Source organism: Typopeltis vanoorti, chromosome 8 (assembly GCF_054136105.1).
Source record: "Typopeltis vanoorti isolate ZY-2024b chromosome 8, IOZ_Tvanoo_1.0, whole genome shotgun sequence".
Lineage (NCBI taxonomy): Eukaryota > Metazoa > Arthropoda > Arachnida > Uropygi > Thelyphonidae > Typopeltis > Typopeltis vanoorti.
In genome coordinates this window covers 52,633,978-52,656,222 of record NC_143556.1, presented here as the reverse complement: position 1 = coordinate 52,656,222, position 22,245 = coordinate 52,633,978, and positions in this window count along the sequence as shown.

Sequence of the window (22,245 nt, the reverse complement as noted above, 5' to 3'; positions counted from 1 at the left end):
AATTTATGACTGCCCTACTTAGTTCTCTTATTTCACAACCGAAAGTAAGTCACACTCGGAAAGCATTTTAATCTTTCTAAGAAAGAAAAATAACATGACAAAAAAAAAAGCTACGAAAATTAATTTAGATAGTTTTTAGCCATAATATATACAGACATAATCCTACTATATGCCTTTTGTACAGCCTTCAAAGAAAGTAAGTTTCTTCCAAGAGAAATGTAATCAATCATTCACCAGGAGAAAGTAATCGATCAACGCTGTCAAATCCAACCGCGGATATTAAGTAGGTTAGCAAATTTTAAGTGTTTAAATGATGATAGCGTACAAAAGCACGAAGGAAGTAAATAATGCACCCTATTAGTTAAAAGTTAACATCACCCAAAATAGTTTACTAAACACGTATCTCTTGTTATTTAAGAAGTAATTAAAAGGTCTCTTTCATTAAGTCCAAGGCTATTAGTGGATATAATACTCCAGAGGATTTTTTTAAACTTCATTTCTATTTAAAAAATAAGCGAAGGGAGGAATTTATATGTCCTCAAAAATGAATACAGATCACATTAGGGAAATATTTCCAACTTCATAACATTGCGTGATACAAAACACTGTATGTAGCTGCGCAAATTATTTCGGATATTAAAACATTGTTCCAAAACAAGTTTAAAGCTGAGAGAAATCAACAATCTTGCAACTAAATATTTCAGAATAATTTTAAGCCAGAAATAATAATTTCACGCAGAATCTTAATCCTGATTATTTGACTAGAAAAAAGCAACATTCAAGTTGTTGTTGTTGCTGTCGAGTCCATTGAAGAGTTTCTATATATGACCGTAGAACTGTGGAACTGCTTTGGCAATCTGTTGAACTTTGATAGAGTAGAGTTTTTCTCTAGGGTTATTGTCAATTTTATGTAGAGCAGCAGCAGCAATTGCTCGACAAGAATAGATATGGGCAGGTGTTAGTTCAACTCCTGGACAATTCTTGTATGTTTCATAGCTCTTACTACCGTCTGGCTGTATTTTCATTCCTTTACAATGTTCCGTTCTTAGTCTGGTGATGATTGTGGTTATTTTTCTATTTCCATTTATTTCGCTGATTTCATTCTTCTTCTTGATAGTTTGTTTTACCAATCTTATTTTGGCGACAGAGTTAGCATCAGTTAGTGATAGTGGGTGTAAGTTTTGAGGTAAGTATCTCGCTTCTTTGGCTATTCTATCTGCTATCTCATTGGCTTCAATATTTACATGGGCTGGTATCCTTTGCAATGTACAGCTGTTAGTTGTTCATGAATTTCCTGTGTGAGTTTTTGTTTTTCCATTTTTTAATGTCTCAAGTGCAAATTTTGGGTCGCTGTAAATGGTTATTCTTTCTGTAATTTTATTACTGGATTTGAGAGATAAAATTGGAGAACTGTTTGTATGGCTGTTAATTCCCAAGTGAAGTTTGAAGCTATTTTGCCAGCTGTGGTTTTGATTTGCATTTCCTCGCCGCCAGGTAAAGTTAGAAAAACCCCTGAACCTCCTTGGTTGAGGGCTTCATCAGATGATTCATCAGTGTAGGCAATGACAAGGTTTAGATTATTTAAGCGATGTATACTGCCGAATCCTTTTCTTTTATTTTCTTGGTGTGAATCCTTTTTTGAACAAGTTCGAGGAGATTTAAGTTGATCATTGTGTTTTGGTAGAATAGTGGAAAAGAATGGATCATTGCTTATTTCAATGGACAGGTGCTCTAAGTCGATCTGTTTTCAAAAATTTCATGATCGTATTGTAAACTACATGATCTCTTTAGTCTAGATTTTCTTGACCAGGCATCGAAAGTCCTGAGTGAACAGTGCAGAATTTAAGTATCTGGCTATATAGTCAGAGTACAATAATTAAATATTTATTGCGAGTCATGGTATTTCCAGTGCTATTCTAAAGGATTTCTTGCACTTTCAAAATAAATCCTCATCACTAGCAGCACTTTTTCAAGCTGCAAAAACAAGTAGTTTACAAACAGCAAAAGTTCTCAGTTCTGTAAATGTATACCAACAGTTCTACGGCATCTATGACACAATGAGATGGCTGACATATTTTGAACTTAAAGTTTCTCATCTGGACGCACTTGTTTAATAACAGCTACTACATATTCTTCACAAATTGCGAATCAATAAAGGGCCTTTTCGGCGATTGCATTTTTTAAAGATTTTTGTTGAACAATCAAAGCATCTCTCAAAGTACGGATTTGATTCTTCCAAAGGTTTCCAGCCAAAGAAATACAATTTATTTCATCGTGTTCACTCTCATAATAATGCTTTATTAAATTCCTACACGCCGCAACCACACTTCAATACAAATCTTATTTACATTATGTTTGTTCTAAATCACATTAAGAATTTTTTCTTAAATATTTTATACTGCTGACGTAACTAACTCAATTTTAAGTGTTAAAATGAAGTATTCAAATTAAAACTTAGACGTTAAAATTTCCAAGTATAACATCTAGATATTTTAGAAAGAATTATTTTTAACTTCTTAAATGAAAAGCATTATTTATAAATCTATTAAGCATAATAAAAATGAACCGTTAAATGCGATCAGATTTATCCAATAATCTTAGATGGGATTTATATCGTCATATTTCGAAAGCAGCGTACAATAGAGTCACGTTTAGACCATGGGTTGCCTTTTCTGACCGCTGTTAGTTGTGTTTGTAGTAAGAGAAAAATATTTTATGAGTATCATTGTGTTCTTTATAGTAATAATTGAACATACTTAAACTTTTTATTGAACATAAAAAGGCCTATCTGGTTCTCTCGACCAACCAGAAATCTTTTTTTTTTTTTTTTTCATTCTTCGACAAGTTAGTTTTAGCCTTCTGCTTTCCCTTGGTTGGATCTGTTTGAAATCTACCCTCAGAAGTTTTTCTCTGTCCATCTACGGCTGACGGTTGCCGCCATCTTGTGGCCTGAACTCTAATACTCTTGCCATTGACTGTAATAATATTAGTTCTACGAGGGGATATCCCTATTTGTCGTTCCAAAGATATATATATATATATATATATATATATATGCACACACACACACACACACACACACACACACACACACACACACACACACACACACACACACACACACACACACATGTATTTACACGCACACGAGGAAGTCTGGAAAGTTCTGATAAACACCTAGAACAAAATTATTATTATTATGAAACACCTCCAGGAAGTCCAAAGACTCATCGAGAGAGGGCACCTACTCTACAACCCTCCGTCTCTACCACTCCAACAACCACAACTACCTTCATCATCTACACCAACGCCATTTTCCCTTTAATTCTTTAACCCCCATTTTTCATCAAACTGTAATATTTTTTTTCGTCTAGGATATATATATATATATATATATATATATATATAAAGAAAAAATTATTACAATTTGATGAAAAACTTGCTATTGGTCTTGCTACTATATATATATATATATATATATATATATACAGTATATATATATATATATATATATATATATATATATATATATATATACAGTATATATATATATATATATATATATATATATATATATATATATATATATATATATATATATATATATATATATATATATATATATATATATATATATATATATATATATATATATATATATATATATATAGTAATAAGATATATCTACTCTATAATATAAAATGATAAGCCTTTTTTTGTAACGTTTTTGTGTCACGTTTTTTGGTGTCGAGTCATCTGAATTCAAAGAGAACTGGCCTACCAGTCCGGAACTTGGGGGATTGGGCGCCGCAGGCGCCAGGGGGGGGGGGGAAGAACCTCCTTTCGAGTTTTCAAAATTCGAGCCATAAGAATTCAAGTAGTATATATATATATATATATGTATATATATTATACTGCTCGATAGTAGCAATGTCATGATTCGTGTCCGCATTAAATCGTCAGAATACTTTGACTAACAGAAATAGAGTGAAAAGTTTTTTTTTTTTTAAGATAGCATTTCGAGGAAAAGCAAAACTAAACAGCGAATTCAAAACTTTGTGATTTTTATTATGTACTAACAGTGTAGTGAGGAGTTGTCGAACCGATTTTTTCTACTCTTCTTTCCTTCGTTCATAGTGTCATCCATCACAAAGTTTGTGCGTTCACATCTTGCCTCTGTCTTGCTCAAGGAGGATTTTTACGTCTAACAACGTCTTTGAGTGTTAAAAGACTTACAGCAACTTCTTGGCGATTCCTGTCAACTACAACTTCCTTGTCTTTTATTATGCCAGCTACAGAAACACTTTCATTTCATCCATATTTTTGAAACAAAAATACATTTAAGATAACATTTAAGATATTTTTTTAACTGGACAAATTCTTGGATAATAAAACTGAATAAAAATAAAAATCAGAAACTCTCCTTTAATTTCCTTTTCTAGATTTTTAATCATTTTTTTAATCAATTAATTATACTTTCGTTTTGCTCTAGGCTTCATACTTGAAAGTAAGATATTATTGTCGAATTTGAAAAATTTTTAATTATTTAAATATATGACCTCAATTTTTAAAAAAATATTAAATATTATGTATATAATATAAAATTCAAATATATATTTCATGTAAATAATTTATAATATTTAAAATAGTTTTCGAAAATTTTGAAATACAAGAAAAAGTTTAAGAACACCTGTTAACTATTATTATTATGTTTTATTATAATTACATAAACATGTGTCGCATTACAAATTATTACCAATTACCAATGCTAAGCGTCATTAAACTGATTCTTTTGCAATTCTGCAAACTCGGGCAAAGATAATATTCTGAAGAGAGTAGATTTGTTATCGTGATAAATCATAAAAATTAAGGATAGGCAAATGGACAGAAAAAATGATACAACTTGGTTAGATAGCTCTGTCGACGAAAAATATTTTCTAAGGAGATATTCCCACTAGTTTGAAGAGGAATGCTTTCAGCCTTTTTATCTGTATTTACACATGCCAGTGAAACATACCCGAAAATTAATTCAGTATATTAAATATATTAGTAAACAAATATAATTACGCAAGGAAGAATGGAAAGGAATATGTTCTACGTCAGGGATCGACAAACTGCGGTTCGCGAGCCACATGCTGCTCTTTGGGTACGTACTTGTGGCTCTGAAGTAAAATTGAAAATGAAAATAAAACTATCATAGTTTCATTTATAAACTTTTTAAAGGATTTTATTCACATAATGGTGATTTCATTTGTTTTATAGGTCTCGCAAAACTTCGTAGCACTAAGATGCGCGATGTCAGGGAGGGGAAAGCGAGCGTGGAGGGGGTATACAGAGGGAGTGGAAGGGATGGTTGAGCACATGGTAGGCAGGGTAGCCAAACAAAGTGACTAAATATGATTAGGTTTTAGGGTGCCTCGACATCTGAGGTCATTTGCAGAGCAACAATGTGACTAATAAGTGAGCGCAAGGGCGCCCTCTACTGGTAAGGCAACGTTAGCAATGGCGAATTGTGAAAGCGGAGTCAGTGTCGCTTAGTTTCTGCAACTTAGTATTTTCCTTTGGCTGGGTGCATCCAGAAACTGCATTAAGGAGATAAAGGCAACCTGGCGATTATTATTATTATTATTATTATTATTATTATTATTATTATTATTATTATTATAAAGGCAATTACTTAAAAAAATATAATATATATATATATATATATATATTGGTTTTATTATATTTAGATACGTTGACGGTCGCGATTTACCTCGGCGTGTTTTATTTCACTTGCAACTGTTACAATAAAACATGTTACTGGTGAGATTTATTATTTTTATTATATTTTCGAATTATTGTCATTTAATATTTTTAATAATCACTTAGTTCTTTTTATTTTCTTTTTAAAGGTTTCAAGAATTCAGAAATAATAAAGCGGCTCTAGCTTTTCTTACAAATCGTCTTAATCCCAATGTAAAGAAATTAAATTTTCACTTAATAAAGATATAATTAATATTATAAACTTGTTATATATATTACTATAAATTTACTATAATATTACTTTACATTTTTCTTATTTGTAAAAATATATTTATGGCTCTCGAATAATTTTATCACCTAGAATTTTTATTTAATTGATAAAATTTATAATTTTATCACCATCTATCACCTAGAATTTGTGACTTTTTAGGTGATAGACGCAGGATACCATTTGACAAGATCGAGAACAGGACATCAACAAATACTGCACGCATTGAAATGGAAATGGGCTGTACACAGTTTCAATAGAAGGCAAAGGCTGAAGAAGAATATATTATATTCGAGCCCTATGGTACTAGTATTTATTATTAACAAATATTATACTTGAGCCCTAAGTAGTATTGGTGTTTATATTAGCAATATATTATATTTCAGTACCAGGTGGTATTGGTGTTAATTATTAGAAATTTATGTGATGCAATATATGCATTCTTCATATCAATTCAAAAATGCTCGCCAATACTAGCTTTATGTAACGGATAAATATTTTTGGCAGTGCACCTGATATAACTAAACGATGACGCTGCTGCAGGGTCAATAACCTGCTTTATACCTTCTATTCATTGTCAGGTAATCTATAAAAATAAAGTTAATATTTCTTGAAATAATATAAACTAAAGAAGCTCGTGTTTTATATCCCTCAAATTAGAGAAATTCTAAACAAAATCGCTATTAACAAACATAGCACATAATTAAAAAATGTATTATTTTTTTTTGGTAATAATGATGGAGGATTAGCCTCATGGACATTATTCTAGACAAATCACGGTCTTTTGGTCAGTTATCTAGTTTATGTCGAAATCCTTCTATTAAAACAACTCCATGGCCTTTAATCCCCGCAGGTCGGCTATTTGATGCAGAGTGAATTTGTAGGATGAGGTTTGCCTTTCATCTGATTGTGTTTCAGTTTCTCACAGAACAACGTTATGCATCCGTGCGTGTAATTTCGTAAGTAATATACGAGGTATGTTGTTGACTTTTCTCTCGGATTGTCTGTTTGAATGAGTAAACATTTTTTTTTTTTAGGACAACACCTTATCATTTCTAAGAGCAATACAAGCTAATCTATTAACTCGTTTTATTTATTTATTTTTTCATTGTACTCGGAAGAGAAAATCAACAACAATACCCAACTTCTGATTTCATGAGAACTTTCTCTACCTGTATCTTCCAATGATCAAGGTCATATTACTGAAAAGCATTCAAATGCAAAACATCTCGTGAAAATTCTTTTTTATTTAAAAAAAAATAACCATCGCTGTTAGGTTTTAGAGGTATGTGAAGAGCACATGGATGTTGTTACTCCAGTTTGTGGAAAAGTTTCACAGTATGCATTTTAAGGAAATCCAGAAATATATTTGCACACAATAGTAAGATACGGTCTACTTCCCTTTCATACTTAAACATTGAGTTGATGTATGGTAACGGATAATGGATTACCTGCAATCTTCCATATCGAAGTTGCTTCAGTTCACAACTAATCTATGCACACGTCAATAATCTGCATGAGGTTTGGATCCAAAACCCTGAACAAAGAATAGAAAAAGTAAAAATGAACAGTCCATGTGAACTGATAAACTTCGCTGATATCCTTCTTACCCAACACGCTCTTTTTTTCTCCTGCAACTTCTATATTCTGAAACACGTAAGTCTGACCTTAAACTCTGCAAGTTCTCAAAGCTCGAGGAATGCTAGTCATCAAGTCCCATAACATGGTTTTCAAAATTGATCGCAATGCGCTACTCGGAAACGACGTGTATATATGTACGTCATTTCATAAAGTTTATATATATATATAAACTGCGTAATAAAAATTTTATGAACGCTCACTAACACTTGTCAATAAAGAAAAGTATAACAGCATCGCTATTCAGTACTTCTAATTCGCATCGTATTCGAAATTAGAAATCTATTCAGAACCAAATCAGCCATACCAATATATGACTATTCATTACCGATCATCTATGCATGTGTTGACGTAGCCTTTGATTACATAGCAAGACAATAACATTTCCTTTTCACGTTCTATCTTTTCCATCTTCAATTCTGAATTTTATCTTACTTTACTCTTGTCCTGGAGTTCGTCACCACTAATTCTTTTTCGTGACTTCTCTTTTCCCAATTTCATTTTATACCCCAAGATTTTTTACTAAGTTTTAATTCCTTCCAATTTCTAGAACAGCGGCAGGGATTGTTCCTTACCATAACAGTGACCGTTCTTAAAATGCAATCATTTTAAGAACGGTCATTCCCTAAGGAGAATAGAGCAAGTCACACAAAGACGAAGGATCAAATGCCCGGATGAGTGTATGAGATCGAAGAACAATTCAAATAAATCAAATCCTTTTCTTTTCCGTGCTGGAAGGGATTAAAAAAAAAAAAAAAAATCCATTCTTTCCAGTGTCTTTTACTTCGTTTTCTTTTTTCCTTGGCACAATTTAACTTTTCTATCTGTACGTCATAGAGCGGAGCTTACAATGCTCCCGGGACCCAGGGGTCACACGAGACACGTGCTTGGGACGTCTGCATCAATATTGATAGCGAAACTGTTTGCCTTAATGTCCGAATAGAAGAGGGAAGAAGTGGAAGGAGCTTGACTGTGAAATAAGACTAATGCGTTCCTCTAAGCAATTGCTTATCTCCAAGCCCAGATAGGCACAAAAGGCTGATATTATAATAGCTTAGCTTGGGTAGCTTCATTTTTATTTATGATCTGCCAGACAGCTCGCTTTTAGCGATCTGCTAAAATTTATGAAGCCAGGCCTGCCTTAATGAGTGAATTTTCTTTTCTCGGTGAAAAGACTTAGGAGATGGTCTTCCCAGACATGTACTTGACTAGAAGATTCTATACCGCTACTAAACAGAATTAGGTTACCGGTAGATAGCTTTGATGTACTGGCTTACGCAGCGCCATCTACCGTATGCTGGTCCACTTGTTAACAACGAGATGTATTTGTGAAAAGAAATAATAATGTGTGTACTTAAAAGAAATTTCCCTAAGGATAGGATGTCGATAATCTAAAAGGGTTTAAAATTTATGGAGGATGAGTATCACCATGCTAATCTCAGTATCTGACTCCACATGTCAAACAGCGCATTAATAACAATCTCTGACGTCAAAACTGTGGTTCTTCTTTTCTTTCTGTGGCCAAAAATAAAACATAATTAGACATAAATTAATAAAACGTAATATCAGACAAGAATATTAATTAGAAACTCCAGCTAACCGGCAAACTGAGATAAATAAGCAAATTAAATATAGATAAGTGTTTGGTGTTTTCATTCATCCTTGTTTGCTGACCAAACGTCTGCCATCAATCCCTGAAAATTGCGCCAGTGCAAATGTTTGGTTAATAAAGAGAAGGATCATAGGTCACTTATGTTGCCACATCTCAACAATAAAGACGAAAAGCAAGCAAGTAAGATATATATCATTTCAAAAATCATAATTACAGTCTGAAGTATAAAGATAAAATAATTTTAGATGAATAATTAAGAAGTTATATTTTAATCAGTAGGAACATATATATATATATATAAATATATTTTCAGATGGTTCATTCAACAGAAGGAAAGAAATAGAGTCAACTTTTCTTCTTTATTTTAACTAGTTTCTCCATTATCTCAAGGACTTTTTCTATTGCAAATGCCCATGTATATAGAAGAAACGTCTCAGCGGAACACACGAAAAATTTAGAAATTCTGTTAACTCTCATTCTTCTGTTTCTTCTTCTTCAACCTTTTGGTTCTGTCCACTGCTGGAAGAAGGTCTCCCCCATGGTTTTCCAGACCACTCGGTTTTCTGCCTCCCCCATCCATCTCACTCCTGAAACTTATCCCAGTTCATCCCTCCATCTTCTTCTCGGTCTTCCTCTTTGTCTTGCTCCATCCATTGATCTCCACTCTTGTTGAGCACGTATGGGTGACATTGTTTTCTCCATAGCTGAATTATAGTTGAATAACACTATGATACGCCATAGGTTAAATTTACATTCAGAAGTTCAGAGCTGAGTATTATTTCAATGGATTCTGGTTTCTGTTTGTTTATATTTTTAGTTTCTTGAAATTGATTATGTGAAATCACCGAGGTATTGTCCTTTACTACTTATATTCTTTCATCCTTAGCCCACTGTACAAAATATAGATTTGTAAAATAACCTTTCGTGGGTGAGAGCAACATAATAAATATACACTAGAATGATTGTTGTTTGGATTTGCCCAATTTAGTACACGAGTGGATAGAGTTGCACGGTGATGTCTCTGACTTGATTCTCCATAACGCTGATTTATGGATTTTTCCGTTTTTTCCCTATTATGAGCCATTAAAATCACACCAAAGGCATAAACACATGGACACTTCAGGCTACAGTGTTTTGATTTTTCTGGAAGAAGCAAGGATCTCAGTTCGTTTGAGATGGTGAATGTAGTTCGGATTTTTTCTCCTGAAGATTGTCACTAAGTTAGCTGTGACGTAGATCATTTAGGGAAGAGAAACAAAACTCTTATTTCTCTATTATCAATTACATAGTATGATTTTGGATGGAACAAACGCTTGATAATAGTTCTTTTGTTATACTTATTTTTCTAGAATGCAGCTGAAAGAAATTTGAGTTCTTTGGTGATTTTGTCGTCTTCATTAATCAGAATGTGGGCTCGAGCTCCTAATGTTGATATGTTCCTTAATTTTTTTGGGACCGATGATAATGAGACTCAGAGTGTATGTTAGTCTGGATCTGGATTTTTTTTTGGCTGAATAACCTGTCCGAAGATCTATAAAGCCTGATATCTAGAAATGGAAGCGAATCGTGTATTTCTAACTCTGCCATGAATTTCATTTTTGTATATTTTCTTGTTCAGATGATGTACGACATTCTAGAGCATGTCTTGACAATAATTCCGTATCACGAGAGCATCATCAATATATCTTTCAACACGTTCACCTCAATTGTTTAAGAATAAATTTTAATAATAACATTGTTCACCATTTTCTGTACTAAGAATATCTAATAATGAAATATTTAAGTGCAAAACAAATTAAAGACGTCGTATTTAATTAATTGTCTCTAAGGGGTGTACGAATATTTTTTTTTAAAAAAAAACTCCTTTTTTGTTGCATTCGCGTGACTTGAGTGTGCTCAAATCGGTAATCATTATTCGCTAAATCAACAAAGTAGAAGAAGGAACAAACCGACATCGATAGTCTCAGGTGTGAGAATAGGAAGATGTTATCGAACATTGGTGAATCGATCCAGATTTTCTCCTTGGAAGATTTAGCGCAGAGATCTTTATTTCTTGGGAGCAAACATGTTATCGAAATGGTACATGGAATGTTTAGTTTCAGGAAATCCATTTTCTAATTAATTGAGAGTAGCGACATGAAATTACAGATGTCTTTGGGATGCAGAGTGCATCCCAAAATGCAGGTTAATCAATCAACTTTCTCAAACGATGGATTCGAAATACGTTGGATCGACCGTTGGATCTCTGTTGCACGTTAAGGTGAATTGAATAAACTGTCATTTTCAGCTCGTTGCTGATTAACATATATTTCCTTCACAAAATTAACGTTGCTTGGCTACCAACTGAAAACGACTAGTTTTATTAATGTAGATGTTACTCAGAATAAAATATGAATCATTTTCTTTATATATTACTAAAAACAATAAGTAGTTAAACTTTTAAAATTAATAAAAAAATAAAATTGGCAAACTTTTATTATTAAAATGATAAAAATGTATTTATTGTATACATTCTTCGTTCTATTACTTGCATAAAACAATAAACTATTACATTTTGCTAAAAAAAAATGGTTCGTATTTTTCGTGGTTTCTTAAAGCGCGCATTGAAAAATCGATTTTCTTCTGATCATGCATTCATACAAGCACGTGAATCCATCTTTAAATCTAGGTTTCAACGCATGCATTTCCAGAAACCGTCTAATGGAAAGATGCATTCCGTGGTGGATTTGAACTTGAATAGATACCCTCCGATAATTCACAAGACATTTATTGCAAGGATTTTTTGACAGTGCGTAATTGTGATATTTCTTTACCTGTCATCCTCTTTACAACAAAATACGTATAAGACGCAGGTGTATAGTTACAAATCGCTGTCAAAATTAATGATTCTTCAATTTTTCTCCTTTACAATAAATTAAAGAAGTGCCAAGGATAAAAATTGTCGGCTAAACCTACAAACCCGCTGTAATTTTTTTTCCAGATCATTCCCGGATTAGTTGGTCTATGGCGAAAAGAAATAAAGTTTTTCGTTCAGAAAATTCTGGAAATAAAAAGCCTATTCAAACTCTCTCTTTCAAGAAATTATGTGCTAATGATCTACTTAGAATTTCGAATAAGAAATGGCAGCATTTTCCCCAGTTAGCGATAATTATTAAGCGTGGAATCCGACTCCATATATGACCTTAATAATAATTTGGACTAGCTTTACCATCAAATTTTATATATAAATCCTCCTGTTGGCCTAGCAAGAGGGTAGCTATTTCGTTCTCCAGATAACATGCTTTGGGGTTGAATCCGACTATTGTGGTATTCGTTCTTTAGAATTACATCGAAGGCTGCAAGGCCAGCGTATATGAAATTATGTAAAAATAAACAAAAGAAAAGAAAAATAAAAGAATATATATTATATTCTGATTAATTTGAAAAACTTCTGCGCAAATTTATTGCACATTATTTTTCTATGTAATATATGCAAATATACTGTGTGGTGAGTGTGTATATGTGGTACTATGTGTACCACACACACACACAAAAAATAAATATAAATACAAATTGACATTTGTCTAATTGATAGTAATTTATAATAATGATGGAATATTGAAACTTTTTTTTATTTCTATCGGCAGCACGCTCTGGAATGTCTGAATCTGAAAGATTTGACAAAAGCCTACTTAAATGACAATATGCATTTATTTTGTATCGTAGTACTGAATTTTTATTTCTAGCTTATAATATTTTGTTAATGCTAGTAAGAATATTGCAACAATATAACTTAAAAATTAAAACAAGCCTTTAATTTTCAAAATATTTAATGTCTGTTTTCACTTTTATTTTACTTTTATTTTAGACATCTTTCGAGATCTAATATTTTAACAACTTTTTTCTTATCTCTGCAAATATGACTAGTGGCTCCACCTATGAGAAACATTAACACACAAAATTATGAAGAGTGAAGTTGTAATTTTCATTAAATGGTACATCAAGTAGAATTACAAATTATCTTCGTTATTGCGCTCATTAGTAGCGATCCTTGAGATACGCTTGCTTTAATAGGAAGGTTAATTAACTAAAAGGTAGTAAAGTGGAAGAGAAAGATGTCTGGCCTAAAGTTAAAAAAAAATAATAAAACAAATTGCGTATTCCTTGTCAAGAGAACATCTATCTGCTACCAACCGACAGCCGAAGCCTTGTGGCATCTTCTAATGGGCTTGCAACGAATTTATCGTTGCAGTTCAGATAGCCAATAATCTTTATCGCCTAATTAAGAAAACTTCGGAAAGCGCTGGTTAGCGAACTCGGCGCACGTGTTAGAGATTGATAGCACGGAAAAGTTTCTGTGAAGTATGTAAAGTCTATGAGGACCCTATTCCAAAAAATATCCTCCGCGAATAAAGATGTACAATTATAATAAATTATTCTTAATTTCGTATAGTGAAATGGCCTGGCAACATTCACAGCTTTCCCAATGCATTTCCACCGCATCGTGTGTTTCTTCTTAACTAAGCCATTTTTGCGAAGTTATTTTCCGTCAAATTTCTCTTTCCTGTCAAGTGAAATGCATTCGATGGCCTTTTCCTGTTAGTCTTTATTTGACGTTCAATTGCCTAAAAGACGTAAGGCTAACGAAGACTGCAATTTACTTATACAAAGAAAAACATTAGCTGTTGAAGAATAATTCACGCTGATGCTATCTTTCCATTTTTGGAGATTCAAGTTTTATTGGTAGGAAGCGAGACAGAATTAATTCAGTGTTAGGAACTGTTACCGGGTGTTTATAAATGATGGTTTCACTTCAGTTTTCAGGTAATTTAGCAAGAAAAACACCCTTGACAAACTTGATCGTGCTTATCCAGAACAAAAATAATGTGTGGTAGCAAAGAATATATATTTTCCAAAATTCACGCCAGGTGGCATCGGGGCCAATTTTGGAAACGTGTTTGAAATGGTGGTAGCATTATTTCATGTTTATATTTATATAACATTATACATGTTTATTTATTTGATTTGTTTAATACTATAGTTTTCAATTGTTTATTTGATCTGTTTATTAGCATTTTCCTTATCGAATTCTTTACTTTTATAGCAAAATAAATAAATTTAAAAGAAAAAACTTATTTACTAAAATAAAGAACCAAAAGGCTTCACTTCGGCGATGCGAATTTATAAAAATTAAGTGGATATTAAATCCAGCATTATTTCAAAGCCGAATATAGAAACTATAAAAGTTTCGTATAAAATTTGACCAGAGAGTTTAGGGAATACGCTCGCCGATATATACGAGTTTTCCTAGCCGGATCTTATATATCTTTCCTATAAGGTCCCATAAAGTATCCTATAAGATCATCCTCCTATAAGGTCCGGCTAGAGCAACTCGTAAATATCGGCGAGTGTATTCCTGTAAGCTCTCTGGTCAAATTACATACGAAACGTTTATAGTTTCTATACTCGGCTTTGCTGGATCTAATATCCACATAATTTTTATTTAAAAAAAACGTGCTTTTAAAATATATTTCAGATGTTCGCTTTTCTCGATTTTTTAAAAATAATATTAAATGTAATTATATAAATTGTATCTTAAATTAAAATAAATACATATTAATAAATAATAATAGATATCATTAAGCAAGGGACAAGATGTTCAGACAATATTTCAAGCACACTTATTATTTTGAAGTTTTCCTCCTGCTTATTAACATTATTAAAGTTTGATTTTTCGCGGCTTGCATATAGACATAAACTGGTAATTGTTCTATGCAATACATTCCGTTGAAAATGCAGATCGTACATTTGCGCTATATTACAAATTTCCTACCCATAAGTGCTATTAGACTTTAAAAAGATCGACTTTATTTAATAATCCTTGAATCTCTTTTTTCTGGTTCTAGAAAGAGTTATAACAGCGCAATGAATCACATAAGCATCCAGATACTTTGCCTCGATAATAATAATAATAACTGTACAGCAAACATCGATTTGTTACTTGCTGTTTACAAAATGTAGTCAGAGTATTTGGTATCGAGGTTGCATTGCGCAATCCTCTTAGGCTAGCAATTTAGGAGAATTAATGTTCTCTTTGTTACTTTTGCTATTTGCTTTATATATATATATATATATATATATCTTTGTTTGCTGTTGTGGTTAGTATTGGATTCAGAACTGGAATACCTTGCATTGTAAATAGATTTATGATTTAATTTGCGTCCAAAGTTCCAGCTGATAATAAATAACACAAATTAGCCGATAATTGTTATTTATAGTTCTTTCTTATTTTTGGAAAAAGCATGCAAACTGTTACGATTAGCTTACGTTTGCCTATTTTAGGTGATAGATCGCCTGTTTCAATGGCGCGTTCTGTGATCTTTGGACACGTTTCGTAATAGATGATCTCGTTGTTCTTATCACAGAAGTAATTATAACTGTAAATTGCAATGCTACAGTTCAGAATGTGGCCAATTTATTCATCTGTGATTTTTTTTTATCTCGATTTATAGTGCGCGCACAGACGACTATTATGCTATGCATTTTATCCCTTATTATAAAATAATTTCCTTGAAGTTATAAATGATTTCATTGGATATGTAAGAATTTTCTTGTCAAATTTAATATATCTGCTAGAGAGCAGTTCTAGTGATTTTTACGTCTGATCAACGACTTTTGTAATATCTACCGCTTCTATAAAAACTAAATTGAATAGTTTGAATTTTTTCTAATAAATCATTAAAATTATTATAATTTATATTTCGTACATATAAAAATAAACATTTGTTTGATGTTTCGTTTTTTTTTCTTTTCAAAGATAATTTAAAAACTCTGTACTTATCAACTACACCATATTTTTATTTATATCAATATCAATGACTTTATATTTTTACGTTCAATTTGAATGAGTTTTGTCTCCCTGAATTTGTCCTAGTCATTCCTATACAGTGCTATACTATATACTATGTTAAATGTTATATATGTTCTGGATGAGGCCCCCCCAGTGATGGCATTTCATGTATTTTAAGAATTTAGCAAGAATTCATTTTAGGTAAGGAGAAGTTCATTAAAGAAGTGAAGACATTAGTGAAGATGTGCAGTCCATAATGCTGACTGTACATCTTTTCATTTCATTGATATTTTCTCTCACTTCACTTGAAAATTACCACAGCCTGAAATGAACCATGCTGATATCACAAGAGGTTGTTACCAACTATTTCATCGAAAATATTAACTAGAAAAGAGAGGTAAGTAAACTTTAACTTAGATCAGTGTTGCTGTAATTTATAACAATAAAATATTAGACCCCTTCCTCTCCTCCTTCAGAATTAAGCTCTTCCAAGATGCACAATGCAGTTGCGTTATATCCATTCCTGAACTATTCAAACAATATGACATCATACAGCAGCCAACGATGGCAACCGTTCTTGCTACAGTAGCACTGAACCACATAAATGGGTTGTCTAATCTAAAAGTTGGCATTATTTACGTGAGAATATACATTTTAAGACTATACAGTCATAGAATATCCATTCGGATATTACTCTGCATATATACAGGAAAACAAAAATGTTCTCTTCGGCGTTAACCCAACACGATCCAGTGTAGGAGGAATAATCTCCTAAATAACTGCACTATCTTACCATTCTCATCACTGCTATATAACAGTTGAACGTGTAAAAAAGGACGAATAATCATCAGTAATTCCCTGAACGGATCTAAAATTCTGAGAATCAATGTTTGACGTAGAATTGATACCGACTTGGTCTGTTGAATGTGTCGTTAATCACTCGACGAAAATTAAAAGTTTTCTTAGTTCATTTAATGTCAAGCGAATGTTGCAGAAGTGTCATAAAAGTGTCATATTTAATTCGTAGAAACTAATTCTGCAAACTGTGTGGGACTTGGCGAGAACCTAATGGAAATCGTTGAACCTGCGCAATGTGGATTTGATAAGGCAACTTCCCTTGCTTGCTGTGCAATTACAATAAAGATCCTCTCAGAGCGCATCTGCCACCAAGAAGCTGATCGTTTAACAGAAAGCACAGAAGCTCACTAAATGGTGAATAGATAAAATGAGGCGCTGTTATTTCCTACTCTCTCTGTCTCACTTTCTGTTTGGTAAAAGGGCACAAATAAAAATGTAAAAAAAAAAAAAAGCCAGAACACTAATTAAAAAAAGGTATTCTTTTAATTAGTGTTCAAAATGTTTGGACTTTTCGATGTGTTTCTGAACTGTCCAGATGTTCGCCTTTCTGGTTATTTATGGCAGATATCATCAACGAAGGGCACGGAGTTTGTTTCTCACAAAATTTTTCTAGACTAAGTGAAATCATGCAAAAGAAAAAAAAAAAACTTTCCTTTCGAAACGATAGAAAACAATTTTTTTTTTCTATAAGACAAATTTCTATCCGACACAAAAGCCAAAAGATCTGGAAGCAGCTTTATACCCATCGTACGGAATGTCTACGGTGGTAAAAGTCTGATGCCCTTTTTCATTTCTCTCTTTGAAGTAAGATTTCTTCATAAAAAATAAAAATTAAAATAGGCCTCCGCATCTCTGTGATAACTTCCCTATTCAAACGTCTTCAGAAAAAGGATTCAATTCCAGTCACCGAATAGAGAAATTTTGAGAGACCTTTTTTCCCGACAATCTCAGATTAATCGACCTTTGGCGCCAACAAGTAAATGTTTCCCTCCAAACCAGAACTGGGTTTTGAAGAGCAAATTCAAGTATAAACAAGTACATATTCGTCAATACCACTAAGATTAAGAATTGTGACCTTTTATCTTAGCATGGCGTGTGAATGCAGTCAATCATGGCGGTGACGCGTGATTTAAAGAACGGTTTCCTAACAATTTGCAATAAACTTTAGGGGGTGATTGAGTGATGTTACTCTGTTTGAAGAAAAAATGCATTAAAAGATTTATTTTATTTCCTTTAAAAATCACAGAAGACACAAGTACAAAGAATAACATTGTTTGTTTTTCTGCTCTGTGCTGTGAAACAGTTCTAAAATAATCAGTTGTGTTGTCTGTCAGTATTCATGAACACAAAGTTGTATTAACTTTTTTTTTTCATATCAGACTATTAATAAACTTCGTTCAGGCTGTATTCTTTTGCTTTATCCATTTTTGCATATATATATAATAGCATAAAATTGTATCCAAACAGTAAACACCCTGCTTTATGAGCTGGTTCCTGGTAAACAGTCGTTAAGTGAGCCGTCGTAAATCGAACTCCAAATTACTGTGGTCTCAATGTCATGAATATCAATAAATAAATTAATTTACCAATTAATTTATTTACTGATCTGTGTGTGTGTGTGTGTGTGTGTGTGTGTGTGTGTGTGTGTGTGTGTGTGTGTGTGTGTGTGTGTGTGTGTGTGTGTGTGTGTGTGTGTGTGTTTTAAGAACATGCAGAAATTGATTGTACAACATAGAGTGCATTATTGTACACTCAATGACCACTTTATTAGGATCAACAGTTTCTTTTGCTAAATGGGAAGGTATTCCTAACAAAGTGGCCAATTAGTGTATTATTTAGCGATATATTACAGAATAGAGCAGCAGATATGAAAGAGGAGGAGGAACTTGTTATGTGATTTAAGAGTGGACTATGAAGGTACGTTGGTTAGTAGCTGTTCGTATTTCAATGGATTTTTTGCAGAGAGAGAGAGAGAGAGAGAGAATTATTGATGCTAGTTCTGATGAACAGTTGCGATGGAAATATATATAGAAGATGTATCCAGTAGATATTAAATTCAAAAGGGAGAGTAAAGTTTAAATGGTAAAAGATGGATCATTAATCAGTCTCATTGCTCTCTTCTGTATTGAGCCAAGTATCTTTAAGAAGCTTTTGAAGGCACCACGCCAAATATGAGAGTAATACTCGAGGGATATACTTTTGTGATTTGCACAGGATTAATGGCTGTTTAGAGGAAAAATAATGCCTTCACCGAAAGAGGAACCTTAATTTTTTGGATGCCGATAACGCAGTTGTTGTAATTGTGTTTATGACAAGAGCAGCTTGATGGTACGGTAATCCCAAGGTGAGAAATTTCATCTTACTTAGAGATACAAGTGTGGTCAAATGTAAGAGTGAAATAATTGGAGTTTTGTAATGCAGGAATTAAGGCAAAACGGTATTTTTCAGGCACTGAAATTGACAAACTTATCCGAATCCCATTGAAGAATGGTTTGAAGATCAGACTTTAGGGATCCGGTGGTTGCTACTCTGTCAGTTGTTGGCCTTTGTATGGTGCAACGTTTGTCTAGTGGGAAGGAGAAATTTAATGTTGAACTGGTGATCAACTTGAGCTGCTTATTGATGTATGGCAGGAAGAGAGTGTGAGAGAAAACAGGACATTGCAAGACCCCAACTTAGTAGCATATTGGAAGATAGAGAACCGAACACCATCACTCGCAAAGTGCGTCCAAGTTAGAAATATATTGTTGGTCGTAGGATAGACCAAACAATTGCAGCTTACTTACTAAATCCATGCTGATTCATTTGTTAGAAATCATACATACTTAAAACACTTTTTTTCTCGGTTACACGCTATGGCCTGTCAGCCGGCTGTTTGCTGTTGAAGGCTAAACATGTCGATCGCCTCATTTTTCTGATCGTGCATATCAGGAAGTCCCGTAACAGAAAATTAATATTAGTCGTAAACGCGAGATGTCTTGAAGCCAGCGGTCTTAAAAAGAGATGGAAATATTTATTTTTGTATTTTTTAAAATTCATTTTACAAAGTGGAAAGGTGTTCATTTGCTGATCATGTGATTTTTGTTTTTGTTTTTTTTTGCGTCTAAAAGTTCAATAATCCAGAGAATGAAAAATTAAAATAAAATATTATCTATTAAATGATATTGTCTGGAATATGGAAAAGTACAATTACCATTTCTCTCCAGATTTATTTTCATACACCCGAAGAGATACGAACATTTTGTGTGAGATTAATAATTTTTCTATACCGTTAAAAAAAATGTAAAAAAAGAAAGAAAATGTTCAAAGTTTCAATAAGCGACTCCAAGTAAACCGCCTTTAAATGATGGTTGCGTGCGTAATTCTTTATTCCAATCAGTTCAAAATTTAATTAATGACCGCAGCTTCTATGAACAACCCGAACATTCCACTCGGACGTCGAAGTAAATTTTAATTAGATTTCGCAGCAAAATAGCTCACTTTTTCACGTATCTCTACAATGAAAGTCAAAACTAAGATCTTAGAATATGCTGAAGTTATTTCTGAAAAGAGTGGCACTAGAATTAAAAAAAAAAGAAACCCTTTAATTAGAATAATTAGCTCGCCGATTCAATACAGAAGGAAATGGAAAGTCATTTGCATTTTAGGCACGCCTGAACAGATGAAACTTCGTATGTAATTTAATATTTCGAGAGTCAAAGCTGAAAGTTTCGGAGTGTAATCCAATTGGTTGATTAAAATTCCTCTAACAGTAACTCGGAAGACATCTGATAACATCTGAAGCAAGAGATAAGAAACTTCAAACGTAGATAAGTATCGCGAAGTGCACATTAATCAATAGTTAAATATAAAATAAATCATTATCCCAAATACATCTTCTCTCCTTCTAGGTTTCCACACCCCCGTATCTTACTCGCTCGCTCTTATGCTGATGGAACATCGCAACATCTTTCTCTTTCAACTCTTGTTTAGACCATCAAGGAAAATCCTCTCTCGCTGTTCCGCGAACTATATGCAGTACGCCTGCTTGGGTCTTTCGCCAGAAGAACATCAGAAAAATTCTCAATACCCTTGATATTAGAATTGCTAACTAAGATCAGCTTTCTCTTCTTGAGTTTACTTTCACATCTGGCCTATCCTTCCTAACAAATCTTCAAAACATGCCGGCGAAGATTAGGGAATGCGTCCTCAGAAATATTGTCTTTGTAAAATTTAGCAAGTGCACATTGAATAATATTTCTCTCAAAGAAGAGTTGTTTTTGAGTTCAAGCGCTCCATTTGTACTGAGCCAGCATTTCGGCAGCATTGACAATGAATGGCATTGAAAATGAATCTAAAGAAGACTGTTGGTTACGAAAATCACTAAATCTCTCTTCGAACTCACTTCGCAACACGACTAACTTTATAGCGTATTCATCAAGAGACGAACAGTTGGCTTCAGCGAGAAGCTGAAAATGAGTTGTCATTTTTTTGCGAGTTGTGCCTCCCAAAATTTGCGCTTAACCACAAAAGCTTTGTTTTGATCAAACAGAGTGTGCACCAGTTGATCTTTGGATTGTAGCCGCGTATTCAGGTCATTCATATGAAAAGAGATGTCGGTCACAAAGGCAAAGTCTCTCATCCACTTCGGATCTTTAAATTCCGCAAGCGGATTCCCCTTGGTTTGCATGAACTGTATTTCGCTCCTTAAGTCAAAGACTCTTTTAAGAACCTTCCCTCTGCTCAACTAACGCACATCACTATAATAAACCACATCCTGATCCGCTTCGCACTCTTCGGTCAAAAACTCTTGGAATTGACGTTGATTCAATCATCTTGCCCTAATAATGTTGACGACAGTCACAATAACTTTCATGACATTCTCAAATCCAATAGTTTTCGCGCACAAATTCTCCTGGTGGATTAAACAGTGGTAATGGACGAAATCCTTTCCTTCTAGTCCCGGTTCTTTTCGTAGCAGAGCAACAAACCCTTCGTTCTTTCCCACCATAGCAGGGGCACCATCGGTTACCACACCCTCGAGGTTGGGTAAGCTGAGGTCGAAACGCTGGAGCGTTTTCTTGGCGGCTTCAAGAATATCAGTGCCTTTTATCTTTCCCTTCATAGGTACGAGCGCTAGCAGTTCTTCTGTCACATTGAATTGTTGATCAATGCCACGGACAAAGATAGCCAGTTGTGCTGTATCCTTCACATCTGTGCTCTCATCTAAAGCAAGTGAATATGATGTAAATTCGGACGACCGTTTTTTTAAAGTTCCTTCAATGTCATTGGCAAGTTCTTCGATACGTCGTGTTA